The sequence below is a fragment of the Nycticebus coucang genome, chromosome X, assembly GCF_027406575.1.
Source record: "Nycticebus coucang isolate mNycCou1 chromosome X, mNycCou1.pri, whole genome shotgun sequence".
NCBI lineage: Eukaryota > Metazoa > Chordata > Mammalia > Primates > Lorisidae > Nycticebus > Nycticebus coucang.
The window spans coordinates 176,458,576-176,480,180 of record NC_069804.1 but is presented as its reverse complement, the minus strand read 5'-3'; positions in this window follow the sequence as shown (position 1 = coordinate 176,480,180).

The window sequence follows — 21,605 nt, the reverse complement described above, 5'->3', positions numbered from 1 at the left end:
TCTGATCCGTCAAGGTAAGAGAAAGCAACGAGTTTATGGGACAAACGTTAAGTAAACATGACTTGTTTATTCAGGGACTCAAGGAGTCCCTCAAGACACAAGGAATTCGGGTAAAGAAAAAAGATCTCTATAAATTTTTTGATTTTATTGGCGATATCTGTCCTTGGTTCCCCCAAGAAGGCACTATTGATGTTCTGAGATGGACTAGAGTCGGTGATTGTCTAAAAGATTATTACAGAACATTCGGCCCCGAAAAAATCCCCATTCAGGCATTTTCCTACTGGAACTTGATCTATGATATTTTAAAAACTTACAACCAATGGCCTGATATCCAAGAAGTTGTTAAAGAAGGAGAAAAGGTGCTTAAAGAACACTCCAGACCACCCTCAGCCTGCCCTTCTGTTTCTGTTCCTATGCCTGAGTCTGACACTCCCCCCAATCCTGAACCTCTCAAACCTCCTATTAATTCCCTATACCCCTCCCTCGAGGAGCCCCCTCCCGACTCCCTCTCCCCTGAAGAAACGACCACCCGGAAGAGGAGGCTGCTAAGTATCACAATTCTGACTGCCTCCCTTCCCTTCCATCCTAAATCATCCCCCTTCCTATGCTTCTGCCCCTCCATTTTGTGCTCCGATTCTAGGCATAGATACGCCAATTGAAAATGTCAAACGCAAATTATGTCCAGAGGTCTCCTCCCTTAAGGACTTACTCCAAACAAGGAAGGAACATTTAAAACTCATTCAAGAGTTACGTGCTTTAGAATTAGAACTAAAACACCCCCCGTCACCCCAATGTTTCATAAACATAGCTCAAAACAAAAAACTTTAAAGGCGCTGCGCGCCTTTCCTGTTATTAAGGTAAAAGGGAATCCCCCTCCCGAATCAGAACCAAAACCCCCCTCTGATGGGGACGAACACCCCTCGGCAGATGAAGCCTCAGATAATGACCACGAGGCCTCTGACTCAGATGCTGAAAAAGCTGAAATCGTCGCTTGAATTTCAAGCATGTTAAAGAATTAAAAACTGCTGTGTCCCTCTATGGCCCCACAGCCCCTTTCACTATATCTATAGTTGAATCTCTGAGCGAGCAGTGGCTCACCCCAAATGACTGGTTCTTTATAACCCGTGCCACCCTGCCTGGAGGTAATTATGTCCTCTGGAGAACCTAATATGCTGATAACTGCAAAGAAACAGCAGCCCGTAATCTTGAAAATAAGACCTCCAAGAAATGGACTAGGGATAAACTCATGGGACGTAGTCCCTATGATAGTAACATCATACAAGCTAAATTTTCCCCCGGCCTCCTGGCCCAAATACAGAATGCTGCCCTTAAAGCATGGAGAAAGCTCCCTCCCAAGGGATCGGCAACTACCTCCTTGGCCAACATTCGACAGGGCCCTGACGAGCCTTATAGTAATTTCATCAGCCGCCTTACCGATGCGGCTGAGAGGCTCGTCAGCCAACAAGAAAATGAAAGCGAGTTCATTAAACATCTCGCATTTGAAAATGCAAACCCTGCATGTCAAGCTGCCATACGGCCTCACCACAGTGGCAAGACCATTTCTGATTATGTTAAACTTTGTGCAGGTATCGGCACCACTCACTCCATGGGACTCGCTATTGGAGCCACCCTTAAAGAATTCGCTCAGGGAAACAACCCAAAAACTTGTTTTAGTTGTAAACAACCAGGACACTTTTCTAGAGACTGCACGGCCCCTAAGGCCCAACGACCCATACCACCCCCCCCCTTTGTCCACGATGCAAGCGAGGCAAACACTGGGTGTCCAAATGCCATTCAAAAACAGACGCCCAAGGCAATCCCTTACCTCAGAAGCAGGGAAACTTCCTACGGGGCCAGCCCCTGGCCCCCAAACGGGCGCAAACCCCTGGGGCTATCAGGTTTGTCCCCCAAAACCCGCCTCCTCAAGTCCAAGCCTCCTCTCCCTCTCCCGAGCAACTGCCGGCAGCGCAGGACTGGACCTCTGTTCCGCCACCGGCGCAATACTAACACCTGAAATGGGCATCCAAATCCTCCCTACTGGGGTTTATGGCCCCTTGCCCCCCAACACTTTCGGACTTCTTCTTGGCCGTGCCAGTACCACCCTGCAAGGCCTCACTATTCCCCCCGGCATCATTGATAACAATTACGCCGGAGAAATTAAAATACTTGCTTCCGCCTCCCTCGGCCCTATAACCATTCACCCAGGCCAAAGAATAGCTCAGCTAATATTACTTCCCCTCTTACCCTCCAACCATCCTTATTCTCTAAAAACCCGGGGTACTCATAACCTCGGTTCCTCTGACGCTTATTGGGTCAGACAAATCACACAAGAAAAACCCCTCCTTAAGCTACAATTAAACAGCAAAACTTTTGAAGGATTACTTGACACTGGGGCAGACGCCACAGTAATCGCCAGTAAATACTGGCCCCCTTCCTGGCCCCTCACTACTTCCCTAACCCATCTCTGGGGTATTGGCCAAACCTCCAACCCCCAACAGAGTGCTGAAATCCTCAAATGGACAGACGAGGAAGGCAACACTGGTACTGTCCAACCTTATGTTGTGCCTGGCCTCCCAGTCAGTCTCTGGGGCAGAGACATCCTTGCCCAACTAAGACTAATTATGTGCAGTCCAAACGAAACCATCCCCCACCAAATGTTAAAACAAGGTTTCGCTCTGGTCAGGGATTAGGGAAATATTCCCAAGGAATAAAAGAGCCCATTCAAATAACCTCAAATCTTAACCGCGCTGGACTAGGCATAGAAAATTTACCCTGACGGCTATTGACCTTCCTGTATCCCACGCTGATAAGATTACTTGGAAATCTGGGCGGCGCCTGTGGCTCAAGGAGTAGGGCGCTGGTCCCATATGCTGGAGGTGGAGGGTTCAAACCTAGCCCCGGCCAAAAAAAAAAAAAAAAAAAAAAAAGATTACTTGGAAATCCAACGAACTGGTGTGGGTCGATCAATGGCCGTTAACTACAGAAAAATTAACTGCAGCAGCAACGTTAGTACAGGAACAGCTTGCTGCTGGCCATATTGAACCTACTACTTCCCCTTGGAATACTCCTATTTTTGTCATAAAAAAGAAATCTGGCAAATGGAGACTACTGCAAGATTTAAGAGAAATAAATAAAACAATGCTTTCCATGGGAGCTTTACAACCAGGTCTGCCTACTCCCGTGGCTATCCCTGCTGGATTTTATAAGATTATAATTGACCTCAAAGATTGCTTCTTTACAATTCCCTTACATCCCGAAGACAAGGCACGCTTTGCTTACCAGTAACTAATTTCAAAGGACCCATGCCTCGCTTCCATTGGAAAGTTCTACCTCAAGGCATGGCTAACAGCCCAACACTGTGCCAAAAGTTTATAGCCCAAATTATTGACCCTTTTCGAACATTATAGCCTACTATCTATATAATTCACTACATGGATGACATTCTTTTAGCAGGAGCAGATGCTTCCCAAGTACTCCTATGTAGTCAACAACTCTCACAGAGATTAATAGACCGAGGCCTCCAAATTGTCCCAGATAAAATTCAATTAAAAGACCCCTATTTTTATTTAGGATTTGAGCTCCACCATCAGAAAATCACCACACAAAAACTCCAATTAAGAACCAGCCATTTGGGCAGCGCCTGTGGCTCAAGGAGTAGGGCGCTGGTCCCATATGCCGGAGGTGGTGGGTTCAAACCTAGCCCCGGCCAAAAACAAAAAAAAAAACAAACAAAAAAAAAAAAAGAACCAGCCATTTAAAAACCTTAAATGATGGGCGGCGGCTGTGGCTCAGTGAGTAGGGCGCCGGCCCCATATGCCGAGGGTGGCAGGTTCAAACCCAGCCCCGGCCAAACTGCAACAACAACAAAAAAAAAAATAGCCGGGCGTTGTGGCAGGTGCCTGTAGTCCCAGCTGCTTGGGAGGCTGAGGCAAGAGAATTGCGTAAGCCCAAGAGTTGGAGGTTGCTGTGAGCCGTGTGACGCCACGGCACTCTACCCGAGGGCGGTACAGTGAGACTCTGTCTCTACAAAAAAAAAAAAAAAAAAAAAAACCTTAAATGATTTTCAAAAACTTTTAGGCGATATTAAGTGGATTAGACCTTATCTCAAACTTACCACCGGAGACCTCAAGCCCCTCTTCGACATTCTTTTTTTTTTTTTTTTGTAGAGACAGAGTCTCACTGTACAGCCCTCAAGTAGAGTGCCGTGGCTCACACGGCTCACAGCAACCTCTAACTCTTGGGCTTAAGCGATTCTTCTGCCTCAGCCTCCCGAGCAGCTGGGACTACAGGCGCCCGCCACAACGCCCGGCTATTTTTTTTTGTTGCAGTTTGGCCGGGGCTGGGTTTGAACCCGCCACCCTCGGCATATGGGGCCGGCGCCCTACTCACTGAGCCACAGGCGCCGCCCCTTCTTCGACATTCTTAAAGGTGATCCTAACCCCTCCTCCCCCCATCCTTAACCCCTGCAGCGATAACAGCCCTAAAAACTGTCGAGGTGGCCATCCAGAACCAAGGGGTCACTTTTATCTCTTATGATAAACCCTTCTCGATCCGTATGCCTATTTGATACCAAAGAAAATGCAGCCAGATGGCTGCCTGAAAGATTAGTAAAATAAATTGATAACAATTCTAAAATCCAGGGAGAAAAACCTCCCTGAGATTATCTTTCTCCTTTCCCTTCCAGAACCACGGACTTCCATCCATGATGCTGCCTTATCTCCTGATCTTCTACCTCCCGGCACTGGGCCAACCTGTTCCAGCGGTCACCAAGCCCTTCGCTTGGCGCTTCTATTTAACCGAAAACTCAACTGATGAAAACACAGATTGACAAACTTCATAAGCTTAGCTTAGATTTACAAAAACAAAAATTTTCTTCTGAGGCAAACGAGTGGTGGAAATCCTCCATGTACTCCTTACTCATGCCCCTTGCATGTCCCCTTATTAGCTTGCTATTGATAATCACCCTTGGACCCATTATTTTTAACAAAATCATGAATTTTATCAAATCACAGATTGACTCCCTGGCATCAAAACCCATTCAAGTCCATTATCATAGACTCGACCTTGCAGACCGGGGCCTTGCCGAACCTAACAACGAAGATATTCCTCCAGGAACCGCGTAAGCACTCAGAGCTATGCACGTTGACTCACCATCATATGTGAGTACAACCTGGGTACCTTTTTACGGGGTGCAATAAAGACACTGCAGAGGGAAGGCATAAACAGCCTCTCTGAGTCTCTTGGAAGCAAACCTGATTTGCATAGAGGTTAGTCGTAAAAATTTCTCCTCTCCAAAAGACGCTCAAACTTATCATGCGGTCATTATGCCCGCGGGAGGAATCAGGTCAATACTTCCCCCAAAAAGGTTAATGCCCTCTCTTCTACGCCGACAACTGACAGACCCCAACAATTTAAAAAACTAAAAGGGAGGAGATGCCGGGAGCCAAAACATATCACAAAAATGCCCCTTGCTATCTTGATTTTACGAGCAAACTATTCTCAGGAATTCAACCGTAAACAGCAATGGTACTTTCCCCTTGCGTATCTCCTCAAAAATGCACCCCCCGCCTTAGGGTCCTTCTCCTAGTAATTTTCCAGAAACTAGCCCCCTCCCCGCCCTGTTAGGAACAGCCCTTAGTTACTTCCTCATTTGTGTGCTTATAAGTCCAGCTGAAAAATAAACTCTTCGGAGCTTGATCAGACTCTTGACTTGCTCTCATTCTTTCGTGTCTCTTGTCCCCTCATTCGACTGACCCCTTTGTTTCCCAGGTCCCTGTTGAATTCCCCGCGGGCTGGGGCAACCATTTAGCTTCCCCAGGTAAACAAAACAAGGTAAAGATCCAGGTGAAGATTGGCAAATAGATTTTATTCATCTCTCTAAGGTATGTGGTGTACAGTATTTGCTGGTATTTGTGGATACTTTTCCTAATTGGATTGAAGCATCCTTGCAGGTCAGAAAAGGCCCAGGAAGTTGTGAAGGCTTTAGTACATGAGATTATTCCCAGGTTTGGACTCCCTTGGAATTTGCAGAGTGATAATGTGCCTGCCTTCAAAGCAGCTATTACATAGGGAATATCTAAAGCCCTGGGCATAAAATATCATCTACACTGTTCTTGGAGGTCCCAATCCTCTGGGGAGGTAGAAAAAAATGAATAAGAAAATCAAAGGACAGTTATGAAAGCTAACTCAAAAGACTCAATCTCCCTTGGACTAAATTACTTTCCATTTTTCTCCTTAGAATAAGAAATTTACCTCAGAAACTCGGGTGTAGCCCATTTGAATTATTATATGGAAGGCCCTTTTTAACTAACGATTTATTATTAGATCAATAAACTACAGAATTAGTAGTAAAACATATTACTTCTTTAGCTAAATTTCAACAAATCCTAAAAAACCTCCAAACTACATGTTCACATTGAACACTAAAAGAGCTTTCCTCTCTTGGAGATCTAGTTATGGTCAAAACTCTTCCCTCCAATTCACCTTCCCTGACCCCAATTTGGGAGAGTCCTTTTTCCATTATCTTGTCTTCTTCTATAGCTGTTAAAGTAATAGGAATAGATTCCTGGATACATCATTCACAAGTAAAATCCTGGAACCCACCACCTCCTACAGAAGCAGACCGTGAAGAGAATCAACCACAGTCCAACTACACCTGTGAGCCTAAAGAAAATTTGAAGTTATTATTTAGAAGACAAGGAAAGTGTTAATATAGTTTTTTTAATATTATTGACTTTGTTTATCCAACCTGACACCACAGACTCTGTAATTAACCCCCTCCTGTCACGGTTCTACCCTTGCCTTTTAATGTGCTAATCAGATTTGTGTCGTCTAGAAATGACGTCATCGGGCGGCGCCTGTGGCTCAGTCGGTAAGGCACCGGCCCCATATACTGAGGGTGGCGGGTTCAAACCCAGCCCCGGCCAAACTGCAACCAAAAAATAGCAGGGCATTGTGGCGGGTGCCTGTAATCCCAGCTACTTGGGAGGCTGAGGCAAGAGAATCGCTTAAGCCCAGGAGTTGGAGGTTGCTGTGAGCTGTGTGAGGCCACGGCACTCTACCAAGGGCCATAAAGTGAGACTCTGTCTCTACAAAAAAAAAAAAAAAAGAAATGACGTCATCAAGCTACACACCATAAATATGGTTCCAGTCAAGACCTAATTCTATTGAGGACCCCTAGTTTGCTCTCCCTCCAAAGAAACCCTAACTGCCCCCTTCTCTCATTGCCTAATTCAGCTGGAAGCAGTTAGATCAAGTCTTCATCCTTTTTGCCTAACAGCAGTTAAGAGTTAACTACTGGGGGTCGGCACCTGTAGCTCAATGAGTAGGGCGCCAGCCCCATATATTGAGGGTGGCAAGTTCAAACCTGACCCCAGCCAAACTGCAAAAAAAGAAAAAAAAAAAAAAAAAAAGAGTTAACTACTGGGAGAGGGAGAATTGATATAGGATGGGTGGTGCCCAGCCAGCTCAGCTGAGCCGAGAGACCGGCCCTATCCGCCCTGGTGGTGTTGGTGCAGCAGCAGAGCAGCAGCCAGCAGAGGAACCAACAGGTTGGAGGATAGGTGGGGGCCCTGCAGGAGGGTCCAGTAGCCAGAGGGGCCAGACAACTGCTGGGGAGACACCAGCACCTTAGTGTCTCCCTCTCCTTGCACTTGAGGCTGAACAGGGAACCCCCCCATTTCCTAGGCCTGGTCAATTTCATGTAGGTTTCCTAGGCCTGGGAACTAAAGGGAGTGTATCCGGGCGGCGCCTGTGGCTCAAGGAGTAGGGTGCCGGTCCCATATGCCGAAGGTGGCGGGTTCAAACCCAGCCCTGGCCAGAAACCACAAAAAAAAAAAAAATAAATAAAATAAAGGGAGTGTATCCATTCATTTGTTACCAAGTCCTGGCCAGAAGTAGCTACAGAGGATCCATGTGACTGTATGTACCCTTGGACAAAGAACCCAGGGAGAGACCTTTTTTTAACCACTTGGGGGTTTTATCTCTGCTAGGAGCTTTGGTGTTTTTTCTCTGTTCTTTTCTGTAAATTAAATCCTGTCTTACCACTGATCTGTGGTCCCTGTACTCTTCAAATCACCTAGAGTCTAAGTCCTAGACCAAGGACCTACTGAAGAAGAAATTCCCACATTATCGGGTTGCAGTGTCTCAGTCTTTTCATTTTTACCCACATGAGTATAGACTGAACATCGGAGACAACTACTTAATGAGTCTAATCCTGATACCGGAATTTCTTCCTCAGAAGGTCCTTGGTCTCGGGAATTTGAAGAATGAACCCACGGACCACAGATCAGTGGCAAGATTTTTATTAGACAGGAATACAGGAGAAGTAAAAAGCCCCAGAGAAGGGAGAAAGAACTAACTGGGGAGTCTCTACTGTGGGATTTTTATCTAGGGGTATTAGGCCTTGAGAATTACACTTGGCCAAGACTTGGTTGGTGGGAAAACATCTTTTCAAAGTTAATAAGTGCATTAACAAATGAATGAATATAAGCTCTTCATCCACTAGGGGGTTATCAGGTCCTTACAGTTTTTGTCTCTGAGAAGGGATTAGTGTCTGTGCTCCCGACTCAAGGTGGAACTACCCAAAAAACCATCTCAGGCTGCTTTGTTCCTGATCTTGTTAGAGTCCAGAGAATGTCCTGAAAAAGGCAGCCTGTTTGTGCCTGGAAATGGGGGTCTGATTTCTGAGCTCACCTGGGCCTAAAGAATGGGCGGTTCCCTGTCCAGCCCTGAGTGGTGGAATACTGTATCAATCCTCCCTCTCTGCATAGAAGCTCTAACTGCTGTTAAGGAAAAGGGTGGCTGACTGCTCCAAACTGCTTCCTGTTGAAGATGGACGGTGACACGGGGGGGGGGGGGGCGGCATTTAGAAGTTTCTCAGCTGAGGTTGATCCAGGGTTCACAGTAAATGGAAATCTAGGTTGATTCTTCTAGCTTGGAGCAAAATGTTAGGATATTCTATTCATGAAATTGCCCAGGCCCAGGAAACTGGGGTTCCTTGTCCAGGCTGGAATGGAGGAAACTCTGTATCAATAGAAGGGGACAGTTAGGGTCTCTTCAGATGAGTGGAGATCCAGGGCTCCTCAATAGAGTCAGGTCTTGGGCTGGAACCCTTTTCACTGTTTGTGGTTTGATGATATCTCTGAAAGACATAAATCTGATTCGCAAATTAAAAGGCAAGGGTAGAACAGTGATAGAAGGGGGTTAATAAAGCCTGTGACTTTGAAAGATAACTGTATTAACACTTTCCTTCCTTTTTTCTAAATAATAACTTCACATTTTCTTTAGGCTCACAAATGTAGGTGGACTGTGGTTGATTCTCTTCATGGTCTACTACTGTAGGACGTGATGGGTTCTAGGATTTTACTTGTGAATGATGTATCCAGGAATCTAGTCCCATAACTTTAACAGCTGTAGAAGAAGACAAGATAACAGAAAAGGGATCTTCCAAAGTTGGGGACAGGGAAGGTGAGAGTTTTGATCATGGACTACATCTCCAGGAGAGGAAAGCTCTTTCAGTGTTCAATGTAAACATGTAGTTTGGAGGTTTTTTAGGATTTGTTGAAATTTAGCTAAAGAAGTAATATGTTTTACTACTAATTCTGTGGTTTCTTGATCTAACAATAAATTGTTAGTTTAAAAGGGCCTTCCAAAAAAAAGAAAAAAAAGGGTGGCGCCTGTGGCTCAAAGGAGTAGGGCACCACCCCCATATGCCAGAGGTGGCGGGTTCAAACCCAGCCCCGGCCAGAAACTGAAAAAAAAAAAAAAAAAAAAAGGCCTTCCTGGCTTGTCACCTGTGGCTCAAGCGGCTAAGGTGCCAGCCACATACACCTGATCTGATGGGTTGGAATCCAGCCTGGGCCCACGGAACAACAATGACAGCTGCAACCAAAACATATCCGGCCGTTGTGGCGGGTGCCTGTAGTCCCAGCTACTTGGGAGACCGAGTAGGGAGGAGACTCGCTTGAGCCCAGGAGTTGGAGGTTGCTGTGAGCTGTGATGCCACAGCACTCTACCCAGGGCAAGAGCTTGAGGCTCAGTTTCAAAAAAAGGGGGGGGAGCTTCCATATAGTAATTCAAATAGGCTACACCTGGGGCGGTGCCTGTGGCTCAGTCGGTAAGGCGCCGGCCCCATATACCGAGGGTGGCGGGTTCAAACCCAGCCCCGGCCAAACTGCAACCAAAAAAAAAAAAAAAACAAATAGGCTACACCTGAGTTTCTGAGGTAAATTTCTTATTCTAAGGAGAACAAAAGAAAGTAATTTAGTCTAAGGGAGATGGTCTTTTGAGTTAGCTTTCCTAATTGTCCTTTGATTTTCTCATTCATTTTTTTCTACCTTCTCAGAGTATTGGGGCCTCCAAGAGCAATGTAGATGATATGTTATGCCCAGGGATTTAGATACTCTTTGTGTAACAGCTGCTTTGAAGGCAGGCCCATTATCACTTTGTAAACTCCAAAGGAGTCTGAACTGGGGATAATTTCATGTACTAAAGCCTTTATAACTTCTTGGGAAGGGAATTATATTCTCTGCAAGGGAATGCTTCAACCCAATTAGTAAAGGTATCCACAAATTCCAGCAAATATTGTATACCATGTACCTTAGGGAGATGAATAAAATCTGTTTGACAATCTTCACCTGGATATTTACCTTGTTTTTGTATACCCAGGGGAGCTAGACAGTGATTTGTAGGATTGTTTCTTTGACATATATCACAAGTCCTTATTATCTGTTTTATAGTTTTAAATATGTTTTTTCCTCTAAGAGAGTTTTAGCCATTTGATAGGTATTTTCGGTACCAAAATGAAATGATTGATGCTAAGTTTTAAGTGTTTTCCATTGGCTTGCAGCAGGTAATAGCAAAAGTCCACTTCTATTTTGTAGTCAGCCTGAAGGAAGTAGTGAATAGTCTTTGGATAAAGTCCATTCTTTTTCCTCTTGGGTATATTGGAGTGTATGATTCTCTAGTGACCCCTCCCAAATGAGCGGTGCTACTAGGGGAATTTTCCCCTCTGTGCTGCCATTTTAGCCTTTCATCAGCAATTTGGTTACGTTCAGAAATATTATCTAGGTTTTTTTTGGTGTCCCTTACAATGAACAACTGCTACTTCTTGTGGAGCATGAATAGCTTGTAACAACCTATTTCGTGATGCTATTTTATGAAGAAGCCATTGGAAGTTAGGTATTGTCTTTCCTTCCAAATAGCAGCATGGGCATGTAAAATGAGGAAGGCATATTTTGAGTCAGTGTGTATATTGACTCGTTTGTTGCTCCCAATTTCTAAAGCACGGGTTAAGGCTATTAGCTAATTGCACACTGGTTCCTGAAGGGAGAGACCCACTCTCTATTACAGTGTACTGAGTAACTACGGCATAGCCTGCTTTTCGAGTTCCTTATTCTCTGAAAGAACTTCCATCTGTGTATAAAACCATGTCAGGATTAGGTAGGGGGGTTTCTTGTAAGTCTTCTCTAGCTGCATAGGTCTGTGCTATAATTTGTCGGCAATCATGCCCTATCTCCTTGTTGGATTCAGGGAGGAAAGTGGCAGGATTCAGAGCAGCACAGGTGCATAATTGTATTACTGGTCTTTCTAGTAATAAGGCTTGATATTTAAGAAGACAATTATCGGGCGGCGCCTGTGGCTCAAGGAGTAGGGTGCTGGTCCCATATGCCAGAGGTGGCAGGTTCAAACCTAGCCCTGGCCAAAATCAAAAAAAAAAAAAGAAAACAATTATCATTAAAAATCGTGTACAAAACCTAAAACTTAAAAAAAAAAAAAAAAAGAAGGCAATTATCTGACAGCCAAAGATTGCTTTTTGAATTTAAAAGTCTAGTAACATCATGAGAAGTATAAATAATTAGATCTCTTCCTAAAGTTAGCTTAGTTGCTTCCGAGGTTAAGAGGGCTACAGCTGCTACAACCTGTGTAGACAGTGTGGCCATCCCTTGGCCACAGTGTCAATTTCTTTACTAAGATAAGCTACAGGTTGTAAAACTGGACCCTCGTGTTTGGTTAAGACTCCTAGGGCAATTCCAGTTCGCTCTATAATATACAGATTAAATTGTTGTCTAGTAGGAAGACTCAAAAAGCAGGGGGCTGCAAAAGAGCAGTTTTCAACTGTTGGCATGCCTTATTTACCTCTGGTTCCCATTCTAGAGTGTCCAGGCCCTCTTTTTGAGCATTTCTTTTCTTTTTTTTTTGCAGTTTCTGGCCCAGGCTGGGTTTGAACCTGCCACCTCTGGCATATGGTGCCAGCGCCCTACTCCTTTGAGCCACAGGCGCCACACCTCTTTTTGAGCATTTTTAATTAAAGAATAGAGTGGTCTAGTTATTTCACTATATACAGGAACCCAGAGTCTGCAAAACCTGTAATTCCTAAGAAACCTTGCAGCTGTCTGAGAGTTCAAGGTTTAGGGTCAACCAATATTGGTTCTATTCTTTCTTTGCCCAAGGCTCTCTTTTCTTGCGAAAGTTGGGGATTCAAATAGTGAACTTCAGGCACACATAATTGAGCATAGCCTTGGAAACTTTGTACCCACAATCAGCTAAGAAGTTTAATACAGCTTGGGTACCTTCATGGCATTCCTCTGCATCTGGTGCTCCCAAAAGAATGTCATCTATATACTGAATAAGAGTGGCTGTAGGATGTGAAAAACAACTCAAGTCTCGGGCTAAGGCTTGCCCAAACCAGTGGGGGCTGTCCCTAAATCCCTAGGATTTTTAAACTTTAATTTGGACTGGTTGAGCATATTTTGCTTTTCCCATCTGTTCCTCAGTAGCCCACACTTCTGGGTTAATTTCTGTTTCTAATAAGGCAAAGAACAGTATAGGTTCTTGTCCCATATTCATATAAATGGTTGTTCTCGTTTTAGTTAGTATGTCCCTCCCCAATAGGGGAACAGGACCTTCAGGCATGATTAAGAAGGTGTGAGAGAACAGCCAGTTACCCCAATTGCCAGCTTAAAGGCTGAAGAAGAATTTAGTAAGCGGCTTTCCAGACACCCCTTGTATAGTTACAGATTTGGGAGATAAAAGACCAGGGTTAGAGTACAGAAAAGGTTGCTTTAGTACCTAGAAGAAATTGTCTCCTGCTCCTCCACTATGAGGCAGACCTGGGGCTCTTGAGGGGTCATGACATAAGCTGGAGCCATGAGAATCTGCTCTGGACACCCTCAGTCCAGTTTGGACGCTGACCGGATCACTGTCCCAGGAGGCCTTGGCCTCTGGGGACAGGCTACCCTCCAGTGGTCACTCTTGCATTCTGGACAGGGGCCAGGTAGCTTGCCCCGGTGGTGGTGCTGCCGGGAACAGTCTTTCCTGAAGTGGCCAGTCTGACCACATTGGAAGCACTCGCCCTTAGCTCCTCTGAATTCCCTCTGCCCCTGAATGGTGCCTGTTTGTTGGAGTGCCCTTGCTAGAGCTGTCATTTTTTTTTTCTATCCCTTCTCTATTTTTCCTCCTCTTTTTCCTGTTCTCAGTTATAAATTCCACAGTGGCCATTTTAAGAGGACTCTCCAGGTTATGATCTGGGCCTAGAGCCAATTTCTGGAGTTTTCTTCCAATGTCTGGTGCCGCCTGAATGATAAATTTATCTTTTAAAACAATTTGGTCCTCTAAGGTGTCAGGTGTTAACTGGTTGTGTTTTTTCATCGGCTCCCTAAGCCGCTCAAGAAAGGCTGAGGGACTTTCACTTTGTTCTTGGTAAATAGTAGACAACTTAGAATAGTTTATAGACTTTTTTTTTTTTTTGGATCGACATAAACCTTCCAGGATACATGTTAGAAAATGTTTACGCTACCGGTCACCTTGTTTTTCTGGGTCCCATTCAGGATCCTCAAAGGGAACTGCCTGCCTTCCTGTGCGGTATCTGCCCCTTTCCTCAGAAGACATACTGCCATCAGTATTGGACATGAACCACAAATTACCCCACTTTCTAGCTTCATCCAAGACTTCATTTTTCTTACTAAAAGTTAAAGTCTGATCTAGTAGTAGCATTACATCTCTCCAAGAGAGGTCAAAGCTTTGTCCTAACCCTTGGAGAACATCTGTGTACCTATCTGCTTCACCAGAAAAGTTGCTTAAATTGACCTTGACTTGTTTTAAATCTGCCAGAAAATGGAGTGAATGCTCACACACTTCCCCTCTCACCACCTGCAGTTTCAACCAAGGGACATGAAGAAAGATATGGTTGCCTTCTGGGGAGCCCCAATGGGACCAGAAGAAACTCTTGGAGCAGCCTCCTTACTGGGGTTTTCTAAATGCACAGAGGAAAGTGCCGGAGAAATAGATGGCAGGTTTGAACTAGGCGGTGACAATGTCTCTCTTGGGAATCCCTGACCATTTGGGGAAGTTACTACAAGCCAGGAGAGCTGAATCTATCTGACAGGTTTTACACATTTGGGGGTTGTCCCTGTTGAAAAAGAAAGCATGCATGTAGGGCACTTCAGACCACTTTCCTTCTTGTTTACAAAAAAATAACTGAAAAATGGTATCAGAATTTAGAGTACCCAATGGTGGCCACTGTTTACCATTGGAGAGTTGATACTGAGGCCAGGCCTGGGTGCTGAAGAAAACCATACATTCTTTTTTTCAGCATCTGGAGATCAAACATGTCCCATTGCTTCAGAATATAGCCCAGCAGGGTGTTTTCTTGTCAAAAGAATATGTTACCCATCTGTGGGAAAGAACAAATGTGTAGCATCTTAAAATCAATCCCACCCTGTATTCCTGGGTTGTCAAAGAGTCCTCTGACCAGGTTAGGGTGCGGGCCACATACACTGGGGCTGGTGGGTTCGAACAGGCCCAGGCCTACTAAACAATAATGACAACTACAACAACATCAACAACAACAACAAACTAGCTGGGTGTTGTGGTGGGTGCCTGTAGTCCCAGCTACTTGGGAGACTGAGGCAAGAGAATTGCTTACGCCCGAGTATGAGGTTGCTGTGAGCTGTGATGCTACTGCACTCTACCCAGGGCGACATAGTGAGATTCTGTCCCAAAAAAAAAAGGCCTTTGACCAACCCAAGAAGCCTTCCGCCCAAACAAAAGGAAGCTTCTTTCCAATGCTTGGGACAGATTCCCTGAGAGTGGCTCCTCAGCCCCTGAGCTCATCTGGATTTAGCCACTCTTACCAGTGTAGTTCTTTGTACCCACTGGCTAAGTACTCCCCTGTGCTTATTACTAGCAGCGCAGCTCGGAGAAATCAGGTTATCAGGAAACCTGGTCCCACCTGACGCAAGTTCTGCCCCTTTCTGAGCCTGCCCCAGAGTATCAATCAAAGTGGGGATGAGCCTCACCCTGGAGAAAATGGCTGTGTGGTGCTTGCGTATTTAACCCTTTATAATCTTTACAAGCTGCTTCTAAATTCCCAGTAACAAAGGAAAATAGGCTTTTTATCACGAGCAGGTCTTAAAAGCTATGCTTTACAACCTCCTTCCCCCCACAAAAGTTGTAAAGGCAACAATAATTAAACTCAGGGTTGAGAGACACTCTAAAATTTTGCATTATAACCAGCTACAAGTAGGCAAAGTCTTTGAGGAAACCCAGGATGATTCTGAACCCTTCCATTTACGCCAATAAAGCAGAAAAAAATCAAATGGCCGGGGTCATTTTCCTTGCCTTTCTTCACTTTTAAATGTTTTTTTTTTCCTTCCCTTTTTCTTTTAAAGAGACTGAACTGTAGCCTAAGGTTTAGGAAAATTTTAGGGGGGTTGCCTCAGGCTTCCTGTCACAGGCTCCTGGTTGCCCAGAGAAGCCATGTTGAGGACTCATTTTGCCCTTTGTTTGAAGCCAACATCTTGGCCTCGGTTAACATAATTCAGCTTTTTTTCTCAAATATACAGAGAGGCAATTGAATTTAATTTTGCAATGAAAGGCAATAAAAATGACCTTACAACATACCAATAACATCTGAAGCACCCTTACAACATCTGAAAAATACCAGAATGAACCCATACAAACTTAACTAGTTATAAAGTAGTCCTTTACCTATGTTTAAACTGAAGGGGAGTCTCGGGGAAACTTGCCCTTTTCCCCTAGGTTGGTTTGAGAAAAGATCAACTCACAGTTATGGTAGATCAATAATAGAGAGGTTTGTTTCTAAATACCATGTGCATGGGGGGAACCACAAGAATGATTTCCCCAAGTTTCAGTGATAGTGGCTTTTAAAGATGCCTTTTACAAGGGAGCGGGGAGAAAGCTGGAAAGTATCTGTGCAACTAGTGGTTGCCAAGGGGTGATGGGTAGATGGTGTGAAACAGATTGATTGGTAAATTAACCTGAGAGGACCGGTATTGTGCTTTAAATGACCTTAGGGCCATGTCTATTAGCATGTGATAAGGAGTCTAGCAGGCCTTTAAGATTTTAGGTAGAGGGCGGCGCCTGTGGCTCAGTGAGTAGGGCGCCGGCCCCATATGCCGAGGGTGGAGGGTTCAAACCCAGCCCCGGCCAAACTGCGACAGCAACAACAACAAAAAAAAATAGCGTGGCGTTGTGGCGGGTGCCTGTAGTCCCAGCTGCTCGGGAGGCTGAGGCAAGAGAATCGCGTAAGCCCAAGAGTTAGAGGTTGCTGTGAGCTGTGTAACACCACGGCACTCTACCCGAGGGTGGTACAGTGAGACTCTGTCTCTACAAAAAAAAAAAAAAAAAAAGATTTTAGGTAGATAGAGGAAAGTCTTTGTTCAGAGTTTCCTGATTATGAATAGCCTTTAATTCAAAATAATCTTTATACCAAGGAATCATATTTTGGGGTGAAATTTTCTTAGCTCCTTCAAAACCAAGCATGTAAACTACAAGAAGAGAGAAAGTAGCAGGGGGTCTATAGAGATCAGTAGAAAAAGTTGGGGCAGCGCCTGTGGCTCAAAGGAGTACAGTGCTGGCCCCATATACCAGAGGTGGCGGGTTCAAACCCGACCCTGGCCAAAAACTGCAAAAAAAAAAAAAAAAAGAAAAAAAAAGTTGGGGACCATGGGAAATAGGAACAGATAGTAAAAGATCTGGGAGAGCCCGTTTTTCAGAAGGCCCTTCAGTGCCATGGGGTTAGGACCATTTCTAGGTAGCCCAGCACCTCTGGGCACTTCTTGTGTTTGCTGGGCTTTCAAGCCTTCTAACATTCCCTTCCACTCCTTCCTTTTGGAGCCAAGGGGAATTAGAAAGTTCATTCCCCTGGTGCGGCTCCTGTCGGCTCTGGCCAGCTAAAACAGCAATGACAGCTGCAACAAAAAGAAAACAAAAGAAACCCAGTTCGTTCCCCAACAGCCTCTCGCTTATGACCTGGAGGTCAGCAGCCACACTATGCACATTTACCGGCTGACGGGCCTCTGAATTATTAGTCTCCATTATCTATAACTATAGAGAAAAGCAGGATAGAGGTAAGTGGTCCCAATGCTCACCACAGATCTTTAATCCTGGACACTGAGCCCCCAAATATGATACCGGAATTTCTTTCTCAGTAGGTCCTTGGTCTCGGGGATTGGAAGAATGAGCCCATGGACCACAGATCAGTGGGAGGATAGGGTTTTATTAGATAGAAAGGAAAACAGAAGAAGGAAAAAGCCCCAGAACTTCTGGAAGGGGGAAGGAGCTAACTGAGGAGCTCTCAGGAACTCTCCTGTGGGCTCTTTATCTATGTAGTTCCTCCACTAGGGCAAGGTTACCAGGTCCTTACAGTTTTTGTCTCTGAGAAGGAATTAGTGTCTGTGTTCCCTACTCAAGGTGGAACCACCCAAAAAAACCATCTCAGGCTGCTTTGTTCATGATCTTGTTAGAGCCTAGAGAGTGTCCTGAAAACGGCAGCCTGTTTGTGCCTGGAAATGGGGGTCTGATTTCTGACTCACTTGGGCCTAGAGAATGGGGTGTCCCTGTCCAGCCCTGAGTGGTGGACTCCTGTATCAATCCCTTACTTATGGAGCTTGTTCCCAGTACCAGACCCCCAAGAGTCTCTGAAGGGGCACAAGGCATGGGCATTGTCCCTCTATTCTTCAATGTTTGACTTGTTTGGCAAACCTGGGTTAAGATATAGAAGAAGGCTTGGTGCCTGTGCCTCAGCCACATACACCTGAGCTGGCGGATTCGAATCCAGCTCGGGCCCGCCAAACAACAATGATGGCTGCAACCAAAAAATAGCTGGGTGTTGTGGTGGGCGCCTGTAATCCCAGCTACTAGGGAGTCTGAGGCAGAAGAATTGCTTGAGCCCAGGCATTAGAGGTTGCTGTGAGTTGTGAAGCCATGGCACTACCCAGGGCGACAGCTTGAGGCTCTGTCTCAAAAAAAAAAAAAAAAAAATACAGAGGAAGATGAGACATTGCTGTCCTAATTCATGCTCATACCCCTTGACTTCATGTCCATTTTCATTACTGGGGTCCTGAGGAACTTTCCACTGTCTTGGGGTATTTGTGTATGTGTGTGTTTGGACTGTAGACGTGTATAAAGTATAGAAAAATGTGCTGGATGCTTTCAAGGGTGTGTGTGTGTGTGCTGAAGGAATTAAGCAAATTTCACCCCCAAATATGATTCCTTAGTATAAAGTATATTTTCAGTGAAAAGGCCATTTTTGATTAGAAAGTACCAGTCTCTCCTCTATAAAACCTGAGTAAACCTGATTTAGAATCAGAAAAGGGGCTTCTGGACTCCTTATCACATGCTAATAGTTCTGGCCCTAAGGTCATTTGAAGCACAATACCTGTTCTCTCAGGTTAATTTACTAACAATCTGTTTCCGTCTATCTACCCATCCCCCCTTGGCAACCACTTGCTGTACATATACTTTCCTGGTTTCTCCCCCCTCCCTTCTAAAAGGCATCTTTAAAAGTCACTATCAGTGAAACTTTGGGAAATCATTCTTGTGGTTCCTCCCATGCGCATGGTATTTGGAACTAAACCTTTCTATTATTTTATTTTATTTTTTTTTGTAGAGACAGAGTCTCACTGTACCGCCCTCGGGTAGAGTGCCATGGCGTCACACGGCTCACAGCAACCTCTAACTCTTGGGCTTACGCGATTCTCTTGCCTCAGCCTCCCGAGCAGCTGGGACTACAGGCGCCCGCCACAACGCCCGGCTATTTTTTTGTTGCAGTTTGGCCGGGGCTGGGTTTGAACCCTCCACCCTCGGCATATGGGGCCAGCGCCCTACTCACTGAGCCACAGGCGCCGCCCAACCTTTCTATTATTAATCTACTATAACTGTGAGTTGATCTTTTCAGCGAACCAACCTAGGGGAAAAGAGCAAGTTTCCCTGAGACCCCAACAGTGCGCATGCATGTGCATCTGTTTTACCTTTAGGATGAGCAAACCATTTTCAATGATCTGTTTTTACAGATTAGAGGGAAAAATATTGCCTAAAAAAAAAAAAAAAAACAGGAACAAATGATCTCAGGCTCTGGAAAATCATCCAGGTAAACATTGAGCAAGTGAGAGGATCCTCACTGAGGGAGGGATGCAAACTGGAGGGCAGTGAGGTGGGTAAATTTCCAGTTCAGGCATCATTCTGGGTTAAGCAAACTGATGAAAGCTATAGAGGATGATGGTGGGGGATAAAGCAGCACCTCCACATCTTAGCCATTCTGCGTGCAGTGCCCTACTCAGAAAGGTGCCAGTCATTTAGGCTATGTGTAACTGAGTCCTCTTTGGGTAGAGTAAGGCTCACCAAGTACATTTGTGGTGGCTTTCACACTGGTGATGGGGTGGAGCTGCAGGTACTATGAGCTGTGTTTCCTGATCCCATGAGATTCTAGGTGGCCACCTTAACCTCAGGCATCAGCAGGATGATTTTTTTTTTTTTTTGAGACAGAATCTCAAGCTGTCACCCTACGTAGAGTGCCAAAAAAAAAAAAAAAGGTACTTTTGCCTCAGCTTCCCAAGTAGCTGGGACTACAGGCACCTGCCACAACGCAGGGCCATTTTTTTGTTGTAGTTGTCATTGTTGTTTTGGCAGGACCGGGCTGGATTTGAACCCTCCAGCCTAGATATATGTGGCTGGCCCCTACGCTCTGAGCTACGGGCGCCACCAGCAGGATGATTTTATTTTGTTTTATTTTTTGAGATGGAGTCTCAAGCTGTCGCCCTGGGTAGAGTGTTGTGGCGTCACGGTTCACAGCAACCTCAAACTCTTGGGTTTAAGCGATGCTCTTGCCTCAGCCTCCCAAGTAGCTGGGACTACAGGCGCCTGCCATAGCGCCTGGATATTTTTTGGTTGTAGTTGTCACTGTTGTTTGGCAGGCTGGGGCTGGATTCGAACCCACCAGCTCTGGTGTATGTGGCTGGCACCTTAGCTGCTTGAGCCACAGGGCACTGAGCCAAGCAGCAGGATGATTTTTAATGGCCTAACAACATGTACAGGTTAGAGCAGATAGGATAGAGAAAATAGATTCTGTGCAGACATCAAGGATGTATATTCACTCAAAAAAAAAATACTTTCTTATAAAGGAAGTGAAAAAGAGAACAAACTAGTTCTCTTATGGTCCTGGCAATCATCCAAGTAAATAATAGAATAACTGAGAGGTCATCATCACTAAAGGAGAGATTAAGTTGGAGGGCAGTGGGATGGGAATTCTCAAGTACTTAGGAATAAATAAATTGGGTTACAACTTCAAGCTGGATGGAGGGGAGTGATGAAATCTGCTGCTGCTGATGGTGGCACAAGAGGCAGCACCTGTTATGTTCAGCCATACTGAGTTCAGTACCTTGCCCAGAAAGGTACCAGTCACTTACACTACATGTAACTGGTTCCTGTCTGGGTAGAGTAAGGTTCACCAAATGCAGTGTTTGTGGTAGCCTTTGGATTGGTGATTGCGGTGAAATTGCTTTAATCCTTGAATTGCCATCCTTAAACCTGGAGGCAGCTACCTGGACCTTAGGCATACTTAAGGTGTCTAATTCTAACTATGGTCAGTGGATCATGGGGATAAATCCCAACTGATAGGAAAGAGTTCTTTTTTTTTTTTTTTTTTTTTTTTTTGTGGTTTTTGGCCGGGGCTGGGTTTGAACCCGCCACCTCCGGCATATGGGACCGGCGCCCTACTCACTGAGCCACAGGCGCCGCCCGGAAAGAGTTCTTATTAAAGATCTTGTTCTTCTGGCTCGGCACCCATAGCACAGTGGTTATGGCGGTGGCCACATACACCCAGGCTGGCAGGTTCAAACCCAGCCCGGGCCAGCTAAACAACAATGACAACTGCAACAAAAAAATAGCTGGGTGTTGTGGCGGGCGCCTGTAGTCCCAGCTACTTGGGAGGCTGAGGCAAGAAAATCGCTTAAGCCTAAGAGTTTGAGATTGCTGTGAGCTGTGACGCCATGGCACTCTACCCAGGGCAACATAGTGAGACTTTTAAAAAAGAAGAAAAACAACAAAAGATCTTGTTCTTCTTATAAGAACAGAATAAGATGAGCTAAACAAATTTTAGGTTTTTCAGGAAAATATTGTGGCTTTCTTTGTAGCTAGATGGAAGGGACATTAGAAGTTTATGTTTAGCCAATGTATTTGGAGAGGTTTATTATGGATTATTAGTTTATAATTATACTTTTGGGCTGTTTGTGGACAACTTTACTAATTTTTGCTTATTTAATTAGTCCATCTACCTTGTCTACTTCTTGACAATAATTATTCTA